This window comes from Trachemys scripta, chromosome 9 (assembly GCF_013100865.1).
Source record: "Trachemys scripta elegans isolate TJP31775 chromosome 9, CAS_Tse_1.0, whole genome shotgun sequence".
Lineage (NCBI taxonomy): Eukaryota > Metazoa > Chordata > Testudines > Emydidae > Trachemys > Trachemys scripta.
The window spans coordinates 72,494,000-72,507,239 of record NC_048306.1 but is presented as its reverse complement, the minus strand read 5'-3'; positions in this window follow the sequence as shown (position 1 = coordinate 72,507,239).

The window sequence follows — 13,240 nt, the reverse complement described above, 5'->3', positions numbered from 1 at the left end:
TATGCAGATACATTCTCTCATCATGAAGGTAGAATTATGCACTAACTCCCACTACTGTTAATAGGAATTTACAGTATACATATCATAGAGATATATATTGGGTAATGAGACAAATCCTAAATTCTGTACTTAGGCATTAACTTCATTGAGAGTTTTGCCTAAGGACTCAGTAAAACTTGAATCAGAAACTCAAGATTTGACCCAATAATATCACTCTGCTTTCATATAATACCTTTTAAGGATCTTCCAGCATTTTACAAATATTAAGATTTAAAAAACTTTGTGAGATAGGTTTAAAATATTATACCCATTTACAGATGGGCATAGTAAACTATACAATGCAGCCCAGCACTACAGAGTTAGTGCCAGAACAGAAAATAGACCCAGAAGCAGTAATGGCAGCCCCAAGTGTTCAAAAATCATGATTCAGTCTCTATGTCCCCCTGCAAATCATAAGATTTGCTTAAAGAATCATGAGATTTTTAAAAATAATAAATGCTGGGTTCTACTTGCCTTCTGTTTTCTGAGACTTCACATTACACTTAGATCACATTATCAATCTTTTATCCACTACCACACAAGCTGGAAACTTAGTTTGAGTTTTTTTTTTTTTACAACAAACTGAGATTCTTACATAACACCACAACTCTTGGAGCTGAGGCTTTTAGAGAAACACCAAATATTGTGAGACTCTTGATAAAATCATGAAAGTGGGCAACACTGCAAAAACCTTGACTTACCATCTGCTGTCCTACCCAGTAGACCATACTTCATCTTTAAATATCCCATGACTAAAAGTGATGATAGACCCCTTCATCTTATTCAATTCAAATATTAGCCTACCTCAGTCAAATATCATCTTCACCCCAACACATATATATAATAAGAGGAAGTAATCAGAAAGGGAATAAAAGAAATTAAAACTAAACACTAACACCTTCCCAAGGGTATCTAATAGTTGCTTGCCCAGTAAGTGCTTATCATAATACATTTCACACTCAATGTTTGTTGCTGCTACCAGTAAATTACAATTACACACCTTTAGTGCTGTATAGATCACCTTTCCAGAGCTTCTTACTGGAATGTGAAATCCAGCAAACTACTGCAATTTACTTAATGGTACCTGTCTACAAAAGTTTTTCTGTAATTAAAAATCACATATTTCTTTAATGCCTTTTGCCAGCCAACAATCCCTTTCCCCCACATTCCCATACCTCTATTTGCTCTAGATTCAGTGCTGTTTAAGAGGTAGAACAGATTGTACCAAGTCAATGTTTTTCACTGAAGAATCTTGCCTTCCATATCAGTCATACCTTCAGAAATTATTTGTCCTTTAAGACAAGATCATTATGACCCATTTTCCCTCTCTTTGGGGTATAACAATATTAATGTGGTTAGCACTAGACATCTTAAAATCCTATGAACAAAACTATCAGTGAACAAGTAGCATGATAGGCAGTGGGTGGTCTAAGCTTGGTGTAGCTGTCATCAATCTCCAGGAAACCATATGTCTCTCTCTCAACATGCCTGATCTCTGCTAGTCTCTGAAGTAAGAGTCCTTAGGTCGCTACAATCACTAGAAATCCTGCCAACAGCCATGGGGCTAGCCAATACTAAGGAGCTTGTTTTAAGGTCACCCCAGAAGTTAATTATGTAATGATCATTAAGTATAGTAGTACAAAATGTACAAAAGTCTCCACCCAGCAGTACATCTAACATATACATGTATGGAAATTTAATTCATTGCAATTATTGTTAACACACAGTTCCAAGTGAATTCACATTCTTATTAATTATCAGATGGAAAATGGCCTTCTGTTATCCTGCTAATTCCTGTCCAGCTCTACATGGTTCAAAAGATTATTAGCAGATTAGACTGAACAGATACTACACTATCAGCAAGCCAGGATTTTTCGTCATGGAAAATTCATCAGGATGTTTTTCATTTTGGAAGTCTCTCCTTCCGCCTCATGTGACCAATCTGCAAGTGAAAGTTAGTGGAAATGGCAGTACTTTAAATCCATATGTCCTCTGCAGATTTGACAGATTGAGAAACGTTATCTATTATTCAGTTTATGGCCTTCAGAAGATACATATTTGTTAAATTTGGGTTGATAAATAGTGTTTTATAATGAAGAAGAAGAGAAGTTTTATTGCTCAAAGCCCCAGAAGCCAGTTTGTTTGGAACACAAATTAAGTTCACTTATTGGTACTGTACCACATAATCAAATAAATTTAGTCCTGGTAAAAGTTTACAAACTTAGTGTTACCAAATCTGATGATTTTATTGTGAGTCTCATCTTATTTAATGTTTTTCCTCAAAGCCCCAACTCCACATGTTTAGGTGAGAATCTCAGCTTTAATTTTTTTAAACAGTAAGTTTCTAGCTGCCATGGATGTGGAGAAAAACTTGAAAATGTGGCCCAAGTTAACTATAAAGCTCAGAAAACAGAAGACAAATACAGTGATTCCCAAATTGTTCATTTTTAAAAACTCCCCAAATCTCATAATTTTAAGCAAAACATATGTTTTTATGTGGCCTGATTTGTGTTTTTTTAATAGATAGGATTTGGAAATACTGCAGATTGGCATTCCTCAATATTTATCAACGGAGCAAGTATAACAAAGGCAGCAGTAAGGGAAACATCCTCCCCATGAGGCCAGAAGCTCCTGGCCGCTGCAGGGAGGAAGTCTATATTACTCAAACAGTACCAGGAGGAATGGGTGGCATTGCAGATGTCTTTTGCTTCTGGTAGATCCCTAGGTCTACTGGATACTGAACTCTTTGCCACTTCTGCAGTGAGGCGAACAGTAAATATTAAGAGGAAACTCCTTGAGCGTAAGCTTGGTGAATATCCTGTTCTTTATGTGTGTGGAGCATAAGGGGTTACCCGTGAGGAGGCAACATATGGTTAATAAGCTAATGTGGGGGAAAGAGCTCAGTTGGTGGCAGACCAACAAGAAGAGCAGATCTCCAGTCCTTAGCTCCTGAAGCAAGGCCTGGGTAAAGGCAAAGACTCCTCAGCCGACCACTGCCAGGTGACCTCTCCCGAAGGAAGGAAGGACGGAAAGAAGGGAGGGAGATAAATTAAAAAAAAAAAAAGAGTTCCTATTTAAGTGCCAGTATAAGTGAATCTTTGAAAATCCAGCCATATGTGCCACAATGGAAGCTACTAGGCACTGAGCAGTTTGAAAATCTGGTCCCAGTTATGGATGGTGACAATCTGAAAACCTGGCCCTGTGTCCTTTTGAAAACCTGGTTCCATTGGTTTGCTATTTATAGGGGTGCCTATGTGCGCTGAGTTGGGGGGGGGGGGGGTTTGCATTGAAGCATTCTAGAGAGGGTGAACACAGGTAAAGAATTTCATAATTTTACAAACAGAACAAAGTAACATTTTGGCCCACCCAATCTTGACAGTGCCCTATTATTTCTCCTTAGGGTTTCCAACTTTGGTTGGATGAATTACTGGAGGTTTCATCACATGACATTATCTTTAATTAAAGATTAATCTTTAATTCCTGGAGACTCCAGGACAATCCTGGAGCCGGGTTGGCAACCCTATTTCTCCTTGATATATGAGTGTGTATATATGTATATTATTCCTGTGCTAACTTGATATGGGAAGTATAGGCTCTTTTATCAATGGCTGAAAGGTTGACTGGTTTCACTGAAAAGTCTGTATATTTTCCTGAAATCTTATTTTCATCTTCCTCATTGGATCACAGCAAAAAACACTCAGCTCAAGGATACATTATAATAGCTGTGCAAAACCAGGATGAAAATTAACCAGCCTCAGACTCGCAAAATCATCCATCCTTACTGTCACAATGAAAACATCGAATATTTTATACACCTGTGGGAAATCAATGAGTAGAATATTGCATGGCTGCATTAGAGAGATTATTTTCTGTTTTCCGGCAGTGGAAGAACACTAACCTCACAGAACTGTGTTGGTCAGGGCATACAAACTTAAAATGCAGTCTGAAAATTTTTAAAGACATTATTTGATATTTAAAGGTTTCATCATCAATCTTCCTGCATAAGGTCTACTAAAAGTTTACTCTAAATTAATGACTTAGAATTCCACAATGTGAAGAAAGATGTGCCTTTAACTTCACCTTGCCATAGAACACTGTACTTATTATAACTCAAATCCTGTAAGCCTGTAACTCAGATCACCTTTACTTTACATTTTGACTTTTTACTCAGCTAAACTTGGATTCTGAGTATTCTGGATATCAACATAAATTTACAATATTCTTGTTTAAAAATAGGCTTTTAAAATGCTTAACAATGAAATACCCTGTATGTGACAGTTTGTGTAGATTCATACTCTGAATATAATGCTACAATATTCCCCAAGTTTGCAAGACATAATAGTAATAATTGTAGCCTTTCCAACTTGCTGTGATGCCTTTTTGCTTTTTAGTTAATTGTATTAGCATTTCTAACATTGCAATATAAATCAATCAATCAAGAGTGTCCCAAATTAAAGTGGAATGTTTCAACCAAGCACAACAAATTTTCTATGACAGCTCTTACACATTTTGTAGCACTTGAGGAAGCAAAATTCCATACATGCAGTAAAGCTAAATTGTATACAAAGGGTTCCTCTTGCTGATAAAGTAATAAAGTATGCTCCTCATTATCATCCTATTGACAACTCAACTCCCCTACAAGGGCAAGACATAGTTCTCAGAGAGAGGACTTCGAGATAAGAAATTTATTCCACTTTCAGTTTCAGGGAGGGTTGGGAGTGAGAGTCCCCAGGGGACTGTTGGGGAGCCTGTGAAGTGGATAGGGGTCGGGAGGGCAGTTAGGGGACAGGGAGCAGGGGGGGTTGAATAAGGGGGGGGGATCCCGGGAGGCAGTTAGGGGCGGGAGGTCCCGGGAGGGCATGTTCAATGGATGAGGAGCAGAGGGTGGTTGGATAAGGGGTGGGAGTCCCGGGGGGGCTGTCAGGGGGCGGGGGTATGGATAGGGGTTGGGGCAGTCAGGGGACAGGGAGCAGGGAGGTTGGATAGGGGGTGGGGGTCCTGGGAGGGGGCGGTCAGGGGACAAGGAGCAGGGGGGGTTGGATGGGTTGGGAGTTCTGAGGGGGAGAGTCAGGGGGCGGGAAGTGGGAGAGGGCGGATAGGGGGTGGGGGCCAAGCTGTTTAGGGAGGCACAGCCTTCCCTACCTGGCCCTCCATATAGTTGCACAACCCCGATGTGGCCCTCGGGCCAAAAGGTTTGCCCACCCTGGCATAGCAGGATCTACATAGCAATTTAGGTTAACATCAGTCAAGTTGTATTTGGTTTTATCCAAGGTATTTATAGAGCCATAGTATCTGGGTGGTAGGTACTCTCTCAAACTGTTCAGTAGTTTTTACCCGCATCCAAGTGGCACTAAGAAAGATATGAAATTATTTTGAAAATTCTGAGAAAAAGAAATCTCTTCTGGTCTGATCTTTACAACTGAACCCACATGGAACCTGTGGACGTTACAGGTAAACAAACCATCCCAGCCCACCAGTGGATTTCCCTGACGGGCTACATGCCGAAGGTTGCCAATCCCTGAGATAACTGAAAGCATAGGAAAAGATAAAGGGTTAGTAAGTTAGCAACTAACTAACTAGTAAACAAGGAGGAGAAAGCAAGACATCAACAGCAGTGCTGATTACATTTAATGGAGGGATTCCACCTGAGCATGTAATACTTAGGCCATGTCTACACTACAGAGTTTTGTCTACAGAACTCAGCTTTCATCAACAAAACAGTGGAGGTGTAGACTCTGCAATGCTCCTCCCACCAATTTAACTCTCCTACTATGCCAACATAATTAAAACATCTGGATGGGAGGCACAGAGCTTTTTGTGACAAAGCCAGAGCAACGCAGTGTGAGTGTAGACATTGCCTTGCTTATGTCACCCTAAGTGGCCTCCAGGAGGTGTCCCACAATGCCCATCGAAAAAGCAGAAAAAGTATAGCATATAGCATAATTTTGACTTAGTACATCTAAAAGAATATCCAATTTTGTAGCTGTCATGACAGCCAAACTAGCAGCAATTATGCTAGCACTAAACTGGATCTTGGAGGTGTATGCCCAGCAGTGGCAGTTATTTTTTTTTTAATTCAATTTCAGGCCTTACAGTGATTAAAAGGGTGTCTCAGTATGGAATAGTGATTTAATCAATGAAATTATATTTCTAATAACAGAGTTAGTGCAGCTGGGGATATGTGTAGTATTAGCTGGGATCTCAGTGAAATAGCAGACAAAGCAAGTAAAAATACTGTAAGAAATTGAAAGATTGACACAGATATGTCCTTGAGTAAATAGAAATTCAGAAGCCTAATACAGAAAAATTTAAAAGAGGAACACAAAAAATTTGGATTAACAAAAAAAGTTCATTTTTTAAAAATTGTACCCTAGAGTTGAAGATAACATCATTCAGGGCCTGGGTAGGAAAAATGAAAATGAAAAGGAAAAATGAAAAATGTTTTTGTTTAGAGTACTAATTGGCCATTATGGCATAAACAAAAATCTCTTTTAAATAAATAGACACAAAGATGGACTATGTACCAGGGGAAAGCTCAGGATTCAAAGAGGAGCTAGAAGGGCTCAGAAAGATAGCAAGTCTAAAAATGTGAACCTGTTAAGAAAATTAAAACATGCAGGATAACATCTGTAAACCATCTCAGTGGGAGCGGGGGATGGGATATTTCACAGTGTAATGAGGCTTTCACCAGCTGTACACTGGGGGGGGGGGAAGAGAGGGAGCAAAATCAGTCACTCAAATGATAATTATGGGGAAGGAATCTGCCAAGAAAATCCAGAAATCATTTTTCTTCACAAAGAAAAATCATACATTTTAAGTACAATTTAGAGTAGTAGTTTAATTGCACTGGGCCAGATTTGGATTGCAAAGAAGAAACTAAGGCAGAATTTGGCTAGCAATGTGTACCATTGTACTGAATAAGCATGGTTTTATTTAGAGCATTTATTAACCTTGAATGTACTGAGGATTTTTTCTGTTCAATCTGTTTAGAAAAGGAAGACTTGTGCTTTTGGCTAACATTGGAGCAATCCACAATTACCTTTACTGCTACAAACAGTTACACATAGGGTGTGATTCTTATGAAAATAATTTAATACTATGCAGCTGCCTGGTGACACATAATACAGATCAAAGTCCCTACTAACTCTTTGAAATCTACTTATCAAAAACAACTCAATCCTACAGCTCATACTGTGACAAATCCTTTAAATTAGCATTCAAGTAAATAAAATCTTCCTGATCATATAAGGCCTGGTAAATCAGCTTTTATCTCATTGAAGAGGTGTTACCAGAGGGTGGCTCATAAATGCAGACTGAAATCTACCAATGACTATAATAGGAGAAAAAAGTTAGCTAATTTTAAATGAATTAATACTCTAACTTTGATACCTGAGCAGATTGCTTTGGCTAATACCTGTCACTGATAAGGGAACATGCACAAGAGAACACCAGAAGAAAGATGATAATCACCTCCCCACCAACACATACACATTTCTTTTCCTTTATAAATAATTTATCCCTGAGGCTTAGTGATGCTGTAAATGAATCTACTGTAATCTCACTGATGAGCTGTTACAATGCATCATCTCCATTCCTTTTAGAAACACCTAACTAGAATAATTTAGAGTCTAAAAAAAACCAGGAACTCATCCATTATTTTATATTTAGTAATATGAAAAACAAACATAGTATAAGGCGATTGCTGGTACATGGGTGTCTACGCCCATTCTGATTAATCGGAAAACAATGAAAAGGTCTGTATAATCTCATGAGTCAATGAACCAAAGCTTAAATCATGTAACTAGTAATTATATCACACACATATGGGAGAGCAGAAGAGGAGTCCCCTTTACTAAATGTTTGATTCTGCTGCCCTTCCTCCCCCCCTTTTTTAAAACATAAATAGCTCCAATAAAGTCAAAATGGTCTCCCAATAAAATTTGACATGAAAGACTACGAAGACTTGTAGTCATCATATAGACTTCAAAGGTGTTGTTGTCTTTTACATTAATAACCAGAACTCCTTATTTATATAATTCCATCTGACTAACATTAGTTTTTTTAAATGTCCTTTTCCATACCATAATAAGTGATGAGCATTAGTCAAGTGCTTGAACTTCGAGGCTGAAATGGATTGGTGTTTTGTTATGACATTCTGTAGGACATAGTTTACAAACCTCCCCAAATCCTCTATACCCAAAAGTCATGGTGTTGACTTGACCAGATTTCTTTTTTTAGTATTGCATGTAGAATGCATTGCTTCCTAATAGTTAGTCAGGATATGGGCTCCTTAGCTACTTTGATTATCGGGGCAGCGAGTTATATGGGGCCATGGTGCCCGAGCTCCAGCAATAATCAGGGCCTGGGGGCCCAGCTCCACCAATGTTTGGGGCCGGGTCTCTCCTCTGGCTCCACCTGCTACCCCCCCCACACCTCCCCCGAGTGTCCCCCAGCCCCCACTTGATGCCCCCATGCACCTCCCCAGGCCCCAGAGCATCCCTGCCTCTCCCCTGGAGCTCCACCCTGACTCCACTCTTCTGGCTCCTGGCATCAACTGCTGCTGCAGGGTCTTAGTGCCCCCCATCTACTAATGCCAGGGCAGACTGTCCTGCCCCGGCCCTTCCGCTTCGGAGTCCCTTCCTTTTTCCAGTGGGATCCTCCACCAGCACAGGGGGCCCCGCAGCCCACAGTCACCGCTCCTGCCCAACACTGGGCAAGGAGCAGCCCCATCCCTCATCCCCAGTGAGGCTTCCTGGACCTGAGAGGGGCCCTAGGAGCACGTGCAGTGACAGTGGGGTGGGGTGAGTGTGCTGCCAGGAGGGAGAGGGGGGCCTCTACCCCAGAGCTTACTGCTGCCAGCAGGGAGAGGGATGAGGGGAGATCTCCTTTCTGGCCCCAGCTCCGGGGCAACCTGCCTGCATCCCAAACTCATCCCATGCCCTTCCCCACCCAGAAGCCCGCATCCCCAGCCAGAGCCCTCACCCCCTGCACCTCAACCCTCTGCCCTAGCACTGAGCCAACACCCCAAACCCCTCATCCCCAGCCACATCCCACCGCCCCCACCCCTGCCCCCTCTCCCTCCGCACCCCTCCTACCCCCAACCTCCCTCCCAGAGCCTGCACCCCCTCCCTCCGCACCCCCTCCCATCCCCAAACTCCATCCAAGAGCCTGCACCCTTCACCCCCTCCTGCACACACCGCCCCCGCCCCAGCCCGGAGCCCACACCCAAACTCCGTCCCAGAGCCTGCAACCCTATCCCCTTCTCACATACCCTCTCCTGCCCCCAAACTCCCTCCCAGAGCCTGCACCCCTCACCCCCTCCTGCACTCCCTCCCAGAGCCTGCACCGCTCACCTCCTCCTGCACTCCCACCCCTGGCATCCACACAAAGCCCATGTATTTTTGACTTTATGCTGGTGGAATGCCGAAGTTATGGAAACATAAAGTCCACCCTTTTAATTAGATTAATTGTAAAAACAGGTATGATTTGTTGATTTAAGGACATTTACTTTGCATATTTTGACATCCAATTTTGACAGTTTATGAAGCTCTAACTTTTAAAATCTTAATATCTACTATTATTTAATAATTTTCCAGACCTACCTCCATAATCTCTAGCAACTGTGAAGCACAGATATTGTCCATCAAAATTATATATATGAAAAATAAAAATATAAATAGGCTTGGCAGATTTTTTTAGCACCCAAAAAGGTAACAAATATGCAAAACCAATCCCAACCCCAAATAACTTACTAATTATGCAGACAGTTACACATATGCTTAAATTTACACCATGAGTAAACCCATTTAAATCAGCGGGACTTCTCATGTAAGTTAAATTAAGCTTAAGCATAATGTTTTCAAGATCAGGGCTTATATAGATAACATATAGATCTAAAACAAAAGAGACACAAGAAACATTTGTATTTGTTTGTGATGTGTTATATTTTCTTTACTTGCTCTATCTATTGTAACAGCTTTTGTCATATAGTTGAATTTCTACCCATTTGCTTTTTAGTGGCCAGTTAGTTTTCAGTCATTATCTAATGTTTTATTTTTAAATCTTTTCTTCTAATCAATTTTTATTTATCTCTTATTCTATTTTCAGTAATCAAACTAATATTACAATTATCGGATTCATTTTAAGGACTGGATTTTACTTTCATTTTCACTTGTGCCATTCCATTCTAGTTTTATGATGTACGGGAAACAGTCCAATCTACAAGGCAATCATCCATTCTGTCAGATAGGTTAGTGCAACCTTCATGACCATATATGGAAATAAACCTTCAGGTAAACACATAGGCTATCAGGTGTACTTGTAGCCCTATACAACTGATAAATTATAATCAGAACCTTGCTCTCACATAAAATTGGTATCTATAAGGCCCAGGTATTCATTCCACCAACGTGACTGCCCTTCTCTGAGCAGGTCTGATCATCATGCCATCCTCCACTGGGTCAACATTTCCTAGTGCAGCAAATGCTAGCACAGCAGCTGCACTGTGCGTTGCTTTATGATGGAGTGTACCAGGCATTCTGTGCCTCTTGCCAAAGACCTGACTGCCTTAGTGTACCCTGCCCTCTGAAGTGGCTCTTTAAGAAGAGATGGGCAGTGAATCTGGCCCTTCAGGGTTTGCCTTGAGTCAGCTGCTGGAGGAACAAGAACTACTCAGTCCTCCTGCATCTAGAAGGACTAAGAGCAGGCAGAGGCCAACAAGGGCCTATCAGGCCAGATAAAAAAGGCTGGTTGCTTCTATTAAAGGTGAATTCTGTGTGAAGTCAGGCCTGGTCAGAGACTAATTCTGACTGTACTTTTTGTTTAGGTCAATGAGAGACTTATGATTTATTTTGTGGACAGTAAAGCTTAGGTGGCTCATCCTGAGTTAGACATTAACTGGCCTCCTGAAAACTAGGCAAACTTATTTCTCAAGATGCCCCCTGGCTCAGGTGAGTCGGTGACATGGTTGTGACCCAGGGACCTCTTTGTACCAACTGGGAGAGGGCTCAGAGGTACATAAGTGTTACACGGATGCCCTCTGCCTGGTGTCTACATACTAGTCTGCCAAGGAATGTCATGTAAGGCCTCTAATGAAAGTCTGTGTCACACTGGTCATGATAATTGTGAGATGTATGAGCAGATAGTGTGTAAGAAGATATGTATATACACATTGTAAATTATGTTCTTAAGGCCATGTAGTTAAAGGGAAATCAGTCATGTCTTGAGACAAATTTCTCCAGACAGTAGGTGGGAGACACATATTTCCTTATCTAATGATTATGTTTCTTATAGTAGAAGTCTATTAACATACTAAATCAAATGCTAATTAGGAGCTTGCAGGGACTTCAAAAGAAAATGAGAAAGTCAGCAAAGGGAGATAGAAGAAGTGATCCTCGTCAAAAAAAAAAAAAGTTACTGAGCAACTTATTGTCTGTCTGGTCTTTGCTAATGGATACTGAAACAGGGATGGTTCTGGGTTTTGTGGGGCTCTGTAAAATATAAGACATATGGAGCCTCTAGAAGATTTCAATAGCCCACATAGCACATTGGGATTTGAGTATGGGGCAGGTCACGGTTTCTTGCCATTAGGGGAATATTAGAGAGTTTTAGCAATAGGGCAGGGCAGATACAGGGACATTTGGCAATAAGATTACATCATTTGGAAGGAAATAGCAGGGGGACTTTGACAAATGGGAGAAACTTAGGCTCCCACAATTAATTGTTCATATTTTGTCAGGGGACTTGGTTGTGGTGGACTGTTGGGTAAGGCCATTTCATAGAAGAGGCACTCACAGAAAAAGCAGGAGTATCACATACTGGCATAATTGGCATATGCTAGTAACTGGCCCTGTCTTAAAATGAAATTATATATAATCCTGAATTTATAACACAGTGAAATGTTATAGAAATATATGTCATAAATGCATTATTGTGATTTCACTGCTGGCTAGGAGGCTTGTACGGAAAAATACTTATTTAAGCACTTCTGTGTTGTAGTGGGGCTCTTATGTACCCTATGGCCTAATAAAATTGTGTTATATTCCCTCTCTGTGCTTGCGATTGGAATTAAAAAAATGCTAATACTCTACCCACATTGGTCCTACAGTCCCAAAATAGCTAGATTTTTTCCTAAAATTACCAGCAATTAAACAGTTAATAATGTTGACATTTGAATTGCCACTGTATACAAAGTTAACACAAATAGTGCAGTTCATGTTTTTTCTATTATTTCTGCTTAGCTGCAGACTCAGGAAAACAGTGCTGCATCAGTTCATATTTGGAAGGTTATCTTCACAACCATAAGGGCTGGACAATTGTTTTTTAAATTAAAGCTTAAATTCTGCAGAAATTTATATGCCTACCAGAAAATTGCAAATTGGATCTCTGGTTTAATCTGATCTCTGGTCTTTTCATTCCATAATTCGATGCCACATGGCAGGCACCAGGCAAAGCTTAGGGCTGCTGACTGCACACTGGGAATGACACTCAAAGGGGTTGGTATGTATGTTAAACTAGCAGCAAATACTGCAATAAATAATTTAAAAAATAAAGATTAAACACAATTGTGTGTTTGAAAGTCTTCTGAAATATCCCAGTTCCTTCCTATCATATCAAATAGGGCTTTGATTTTGAAAGGATAGATCAAGCAGACAGATATTTAAATTTAGCTGTATATATTACATATCATGGGGGGGAAAGTGAGACCAGTTATGAATGAAAAGTGAACTCCCAACAACTTCCTGAAGAGCATTTATTTACAGAAATTGGGACACAGGCACATCCATTTCATTTCCTTGTCTGTTTTACATGCAACATTCAAGCTTCAGAGCTGGGAAACTGGCACCAGAAACAGAAACCACAAAAGAGGATTTTATTTCAGCGTGTGCTTACATGCATCACCATAAACAATGCAAGCAAGAGGTTCATATGATAGAAAACAAATACAATAAAGACACCACGTCCCAATTAGGAAAGCAAAATCAAAACTACAATTCCCCCTTGCCTAGTCTCCTGGCTATTAATATCTACATATAGACTCACACACTGAGAAAACTCCTTCTTTGTCTCCATATCCTGCAGATTGATATGCAATATATAATTCAAAAGAGCTCCGTATTCTCCATCATATCCTATTCACTCTATTAAAATATACCTTTAATTTGGTGTCTGGTGTGAGGAAGCATCTTGTCAAGGTGAGATC